Raw genomic sequence first — 7,409 nt, 5'->3', positions numbered from 1 at the left:
TTGTGGTAGGGTAGGAAGGTCAGATAGGTACTTTCTCTGCCTTTCTGAGCTAGTAGGCAGTTCTAGTTCCAGCGTCTCCATTTGGTACCATTAAATGTTTGGAAGTTAGTTTTTTAAAACAACAGTTTGGGGGACCTTTCCATTTTCTGATACCTACTTCAATTTCTTGAAACTCTTGAAGTTTTTAGTCACGTAAGACTTTCACTTTCTTAGAATTATCCCAAGATATTTTATATTAATTAAGACTATGATAAAGGATGTTGTTTCCCTTATCTATTTCTCTGTCCATTTGTAATTTGAATATAGGAGGGATACTGATTTATTTTAGTTTTTCTTATATCCAGCTACATTGTGGAAAGTGTTATTAGCTATATGAGTTACCTGGTGGAATATTTAGGGTCATTTATATATGCTATCATATCACCTACAAATAATAATACTTAAGCCATTTTCTTTCTAGTTTGGATTCCCTTGTTTTATTACTCTAGCTAAAACTTCAAATACTATTTGAATAGATATGGAGAGAATGAATGGCCTTGTCTTGTTCCTTATTTTAATAGAATATCTGTGACTTTCTTTCCACTTAATTTGATAAGGGCTACAGGCTTGCTGGAAATTACCTTTGTTGTGTTTAGGTATGTCTCGTGTATCCCTAATCTCTCCAGGACTTGTGTCATCAGGAAAGGGTGTTGGACATTGGCAAAGGCTCTTTTATGTCTTGATTTTTTTCCCATGTTCTCTATATGGTGAGTTACATTTAGTGATATTTTTTTATGTTGAACCATACCTGCATCTCTGAGATGAAACACATCTCTGGGATGAAACATACTTGATCTTGGTTAATAATCCGTTTTTATGTGTTCTTCAATTCATTTTACAAGTGTTTTGTTGAGTATTTTTGCATCTATCTTCACGAGGTAAATTGGTCTGTAATTTTCCTTCTTTGTTCGATGTTTATGTAGCTTGGATATCAGAGTAACTGTCGATTCATTTTATGAATCAGGCAATTATCCTTCTGTTTCTATTTTGTGGAATAATTTGAGGAATATTGGTATTAAGTCTTCTTTAAAAGTCTGAAAGAATTCTGCATTAAAACCATCTGGCCCTTTAAATTTTTTTTAGGAGGGGTGGTGCTGGAACACTGAATGACTGCTTCTATCTCATTAGGGTATATAGATCTATTTATATTGTCTGATCTTGACTTAACTTTGGTCAGTCGTACATATAGAGAAAAGTATCTATTTCTAGTAGATTCTCCCATTTGGAAGTGTACAGGTTTCAAAGTAAGACCTAACAGTTCTCTGGATTTTCTTAGCATCTATTGTTGTGTCCCTCTTTTTATTTCTGTTTAAACTTGGGATATTCTCTCTCTATCTCTTCAGTAGTTTCGATACGGGCTTGTCTACATATCTTGTTGATTTTTCTCAAAGAACTCACTTTTTGTTTTATTCTTTTTATTGATCTCATTGTTTTTACATTATTGATTTCAGCACTCAGTTTGATTATTCTTTTCAGGTGATTGTTTTGGTTGTGATTTCTTTCTTTTCTCTTCTTTTATTCCCTATTACTTTCAGGTGTGCTATAAGTTGCTAGTATGAGATTTCTCCAATTTTTAATGTAGGTACTTAGTATTCTGAGCTTTCCTCTTAACATTGCTTATATTATATCTCATTATTTAAGGTATATTGTACATTCATTTTCATTGAATTTTTAAAAGTTTTTAATTTCTTTTTTGTTTTGGTCTTGATCTATTTTTTTCAGTCAGTAGAGAGTTGTTCAGTTTCTGAATTTGTAAGCTTTCTGTTGCTTTTGTTTTTGTAGATATCCAGCTTTAATGCATAGTGGTCTGATAGGATTCAGTGAATTATTTCAATATTCTTGTGTCTATTGAGACTTGCTTTGTGTCTGCATATGAGGTCAGTTTTGGAGAAAGTTTCATGAGATGCTGAGATGAACATATATTATTTTATGTTTGAATGGAATATTCTGCAAATAACCATTAGGGTCATTTGGTTTGCAACATCAGTTAGCTCCAACATTTCTCTGGTTTGATTTGGCAGGAGTGGTCCATTGGTGAGAGTCGGGTACTGAAATCTCCCACTATCACAGTGAGTGTGTCAGTATGTAAGTTAAGCTGTAGTAGTGTTTCTTCTACAAAAGAGGCCTTGTGTTTGAAGCATAGATGTTAATAACTGAAATGTCACCTTGTTATGTGTTTCTTTGTTGAGTGTGTAGTGTCAATCCCCATCTCTATAGAATAATTTTGGCTTGAAGTCTATTTTGATAGATATTAAAATGTCTATACAAACTTGCTTCTTGGTCCATTTGCTGGGAATACCTTTTTCCAAGCCTTTACCCTGAGGTAATGTTTATCCTTAATGTCAATCTGTATTTGCTATATGCTGTAAAAGAATGGACCCTGTTTTCATAGCTATTCTTCTAATTTCTGTCTTTTGGGAGGGGATTGAGAACATTAATATTGAAAGATATCAATGACCAATGATTAATAATTTCTGTGATTTTATTGTTGTTGTTGATAGTATGTGTATTTCTACTTTTTCTGTTTTGGTGATGTTAGATTGTTTACTTCCTGTGTTTTCATAAGTGAAGTTAACCTACTTAGCTTGGATTTTTTTTCTTCTAGTACCTTCTGTAGGACTGGATTTGTAGATAGATATTTAAATTTGACTATCATGAAATATCTCATTTTCTTCATATATCATGATTGAAAATGTCACTGGGTATAGTGATTGTGTTGGGCATCTGTCTTCTTTTAGTCTGCTGCCTATGACTCACTTGTCCTTATCTAAGTTGATATTGTCTGCCAAGGCTACCTATTTACAAGGTCTATGACTACTCAGGCTTGTAAATTTCCACAAAAGGTGCCTGTTTACAATAGCTTATAGCCATCTGTTTCAATGTTTTTCCACGTTTAGAGTCTCTATTGAGATGGCAGTTATAATTCTCAAATGTCTGCCTTTTATGTCTCTTGGTACTTTCTCTTGCAGTATTTAATATTCTTTCTTTGTTGGGTATGTTTAGTGTTTTGATTATTATGTGGCAATGGGAATTTCTTTTCTGGTACAATCTATTTGATGTTCACTATGTTTCTTATGCCTTTATGAACATTACCTTTTTCAAGTTAAGAATTTTTTCTTGTATGATTTTGTTAAAAATATTTTGGGGGCACTATCGGGTAGGGGTGAGGTTCGGGCCGGTTGTGCCATTGCAAGACTGCAGCTGTAGTCGCTTCGGCCGATCAAGGTGTAAATTTTTCCAAGATGTCAAAAAGAAACAAATCCAAGTCTGGGTCTCGCTCTTCTCGCTCAAGATCTGCATCCAGATCTCGGTCTCGTTCATTTTCAAAGTCTCGGTCCCGAAGCCGATCTGTCTCTCGTTCAAGGAAGCACAGGCTGAGTTCTAGGTCTCGTTCCAGATCATATTCTCCAGCTCATAACAGAGAAAGGAATCACCCCAGAGTGTATCAGAATCGAGATTTCCGAGGTCACAACAGAGGCTACAGGAGGCCATACTACTTCCGTGGGCGAAACCGAGGCTTTTATCCATGAGGCCAGTATAACCGAGGTGGCTATAGAAACTACCGTTCCAATTGGCAGAACTACCAGCAAGCATACAGCCCTCGTCAGGGCCGTTCTCGATCCCAGTCCTCAAAGAGAAGGTCCCCTTGACCACGGTCCAGGAGCCACTCTAGGAACTCTGATAAATCACCCTCTGACAGGTCAAGGCGCTCCTCATCTTCCCAGTCGTCCTCCAACCACAGCAGAGTTGAGTCATCTAAGCGAAAGTCTACAAAAGAGAAAAAGTCCTCTTCCAAGGATAGCCGGCCATCTCAGGCAGCTGGTGATAGCCAGGGAGATGAGGCTAAGGAGCAGGCATTCTCTGGAGGCACCTCTCAGGATCAAAAAGGGTCTGAGAGCTCAAAGCCATGGCCAGATGCCACCACCTATGGCACTGGTTCTGCATCACGGGCCTCAGTTTCTGATATGAGTCCCCGGGAGAGAAGCCCAGCTCTCAAAAGTCCCCTCCAGTCTGTGGTGGTTAGGCAAAGGTCACCACGCCCTAGCCCTGTGCCAAAACCTAGTCCTCCACTTTTTAATGCATCCCAGATGGGCTCAGGTGGAGCTGGATATCAGTCTGGAGCACACCAAGGTCAGTTCGACCATGGCTCTGGGTCTTTGAGTCCGTCCAAAAAGAGTCCTGTGGGTAAGAGTCCACCAGCCACTGGCTCTGCATATGGTTCATCTCAGAAAGAAGAGAGCGCTGCTTCGGGGGAAGCAGCATACTCAAAAAGGTATTTGGAAGAGCAGAAGACAGAGAATGGAAAGGATAAGGAGCAGAAGCAAACAAATGCTGATAAAGAGAAGCTGAAGGAGAAAGGGGGCTTCACTGATGCTGATGTCAAAATGAAATCTGATCCATTTGCTCCCAAGTCGGACACTGAGAAGCCCTTCCGAGGCAGCCAGTCACCCAAAAGGTATAAGCTCCATCTTTTGAGAAAAAGATGGCTGACTTCCACAAGGAAGAGATGGATGAGCAAGATAAGGTCAAGAGTAAGGGAAGGAAGGAACCCGAGTTTGATGATGAGCCCAAATTTATGTCTAAAGTCATAGCCGGTGCAAGCAAAAACCAGGAGGAAGAGAAGTCAGGCAAGTGGGAGAGCCTGCATGCAGGGAAGGAAAAACAGAGGAAAGCAGAGGAGCTGGAGGAGGAGCCTTTCACAGAGAGATCCCGAAAGGAGGACTGTGGAGGGTCCAAGAGGAGTGACAGTGGGCACAGGGGCTTTGTGCCAGAGAAGAATTTCCGGGTAACTGCATACAAGGCAGTCCAGGAGAAAAGTTCATCACCTCCCCCAAGGAAGACCTCTGAGAGCCGAGACAAGCTGGGAAACAAAGGAGACTTTTCCTCAGGAAAGTCTTCCTTTTCCATTACTCGGGAGGCCCAGGTCAAATGTTCGGATGGACTCCTTCGATGAAGACCTTGCATGACCCAGTGGCTTATTGGCTCAGGAATGAAAGCTTTGTCGGAATCTAGTCCATAGCAACAAAAAGGAACAGGAATTCCGATCAAATTTCCAGCACATACAGTCAGCTCAGTCCCAGCGTAGCCCCTCAGAAGTGTTTGCCCAGCTCATAGTGACCATTGTTCATCACGTTAAAGAACATCACTTTGGATCCTCTGGAATGACATTGCATGAACGCTTTACTAAATACCTAAAAAGAGGAAATGAACAAGAAGCAGCTAAAAATAAGAAAAGCCCAGAGATACACAGGAGGATAGACATTTCCCCCAGTACATTCAGAAAGCATGGTTTGACTCATGAGGAATTGAAAAGTCCACGAGAACCTGGCTACAAGGCTGAAGGGAAATACAAAGACGATCCTGTTGATCTTAGTCTTGATATTGAACGTCGTAAAAAACATAAGGAGAGAGATCTTAAGCGAGGTAAATCGAGAGAGTCGGTGGATTCCAGAGACTCTAGCCACTCAAGAGAAAGATCAACTGAAAAGACGGAGAAAACCCACAAAGGATCAAAGAAGCAGAAGAAGCACAGAAGAGCAAGAGACTGGTCTAGGTCCTCCTCCTCCTCTTCCCAGTCATCTCACTCCTACAAAGCAGAGGAGTACCCTGAGGAAGCAGAGGAAAGGGAGGAGAACACCACAGGTTTTGACAAATCCAGATTGGGGACCAAAGACTTCGTGGGTCCAAATGAAAGAGGTGGCAGAGCTCGGGGAACCTTTCAATTTCGAGCAAGAGGGAGAGGTTGGGGCAGAGGAAACTATTCTGGTAACAACAACAGCAACAATGATTTTCAAAAGAGAAGCCAAGAAGAAGAGTGGGATCCAGAATATACACCCAAGAGCAAGAAGTATTACCTGCATGATGACCGGGAAGGCGAGGGCAGCGACAAATGGATGAGCCGAGGCCGTGGCCGAGGAGCCTTTCCCCGGGGCCGGGGCCGGTTCATGTTCCGGAAATCCAGTACCAGTCCCAAGTGGGCCCATGACAAGTTCAGTGGGGAGGAGGGAGAGATTGAAGATGATGAGAGTGGGACAGAGAACAGAGAAGAGAAGGACAGTCTACAGCCCTCATCTGAGTAGGAGCCACTCTTGATGGAGCCCTTGCCCCGGGGAGAAAGGCGCTGGGAGAGGCTGGTGGAGCTAAACAAGGAGCTTCATGAAGATCATGAAAACCCCACCCCACAACCCACTAGCCACACAGAATCCCACGACATCAGAGTGTGTCCCCGGTGCCGTCTCACTGGACAGGACAGGATGCTGCCATTGAGCCTAGATCAGACTCATGAGTCCAGCAGACCATATACACTGGGCTCCAGCTGTTGGTGTGTGGGGTGGGGCGTGGTAGGGAGAAGGATGCTGATGCTTGGACTTGATTTTGTCGTCCCACCCCCACTACAGCCCCAATTAGAAACCAAGTTTTCTTCATTTCATTTGGAACTAAATGGGAATTTGGTTTTCAGTCTCTTCCTGTCCTGAGTTTTAATTTAAAAATCCTTATATTTTTCTTTTCTTTTTCTTTTTCTTTTTAAGGGATATGTAGTAATATTAGCATAAAGATTTTAATTTGGGCAACTGATTCTCACGAGAAAACAAAGCATGTGAATAAAAATTGAAGTGTTCACCTCAGTTTGGGACCAAACTGCTTGGATCTTTGTACAAACTGGTTTTGTATGTTAAGGAGGAGTTTACGGCCGTTCTGACCACCTCGTGTTCCCCTTTCTACACAGCCATGTATCACATGGAGTTGTTTCCAGCCTCCCCATGCACTCTGCTCTTGTCTGATTTCTCCTGGGCTGGGCTTCCCATTCTCCACCAGCAGCTCCAGTATCCCAAACTTTGTAGTCCTGCTGGTTTTCAGCAAAAGGAGTGGAAATTGGAGGACAGTTTCTGGACGGTTTTCTAAGAAACTTCTGAATTCTATTATCTTTACAAATATAAGATGAGAAAATAATTTTTCAATATTTCTGATTAATCTTTTTATAAAATGAAAAGAAATGCCTATGATTAAAGACGGTGGTTATGGCTCAGTGGTCTGTGGGGTTATGTGTTTTTGGGTTTTTCCTTTTTTCTTTTTTAACCTTATGTTTTGAGTTGAAACATTTTCAGATGTTGGGTCATCCTCATTAAAGGGTCCTTGTGCTTGCCTTCCGGGGCAGCGGTCCCCAGCAGGTGAACCACTGCATCCGTGCACCTGTCTGATGCCAACTGCACCCTCCTCCCTCAGCCTTCGCTCTTGGGTTGTGCATACTTCCCTTTACTTTTCTAATTTCAATAGTTAAGCTGGTTTTACGTGAATGATTCATGTTTAGGGGAGAAAAAAACCTTAAATTTTTGTTTCAACTCCTCCTGCAAATAAAAACAATAAATGAA

At 41.3% G+C, this 7,409-nt stretch overlaps 1 pseudogene; it reads left to right on the top strand.

Annotated features, from left to right (window-relative positions):
• The first annotated feature begins 3,281 nt into the window (after positions 1-3,281).
• On the top strand, positions 3,282-6,119 carry LOC114639289 (annotated as a pseudogene).
• The last annotated feature ends 1,290 nt before the right edge of the window (positions 6,120-7,409 follow it).

This window comes from Grammomys surdaster, unplaced genomic scaffold, assembly GCF_004785775.1.
Source record: "Grammomys surdaster isolate TR1022 unplaced genomic scaffold, NIH_TR_1.0 125692, whole genome shotgun sequence".
NCBI lineage: Eukaryota > Metazoa > Chordata > Mammalia > Rodentia > Muridae > Grammomys > Grammomys surdaster.
The sequence above is the reverse complement of the archived record's forward strand: the minus strand, read 5'-3'. Positions and strand labels throughout refer to the sequence as shown.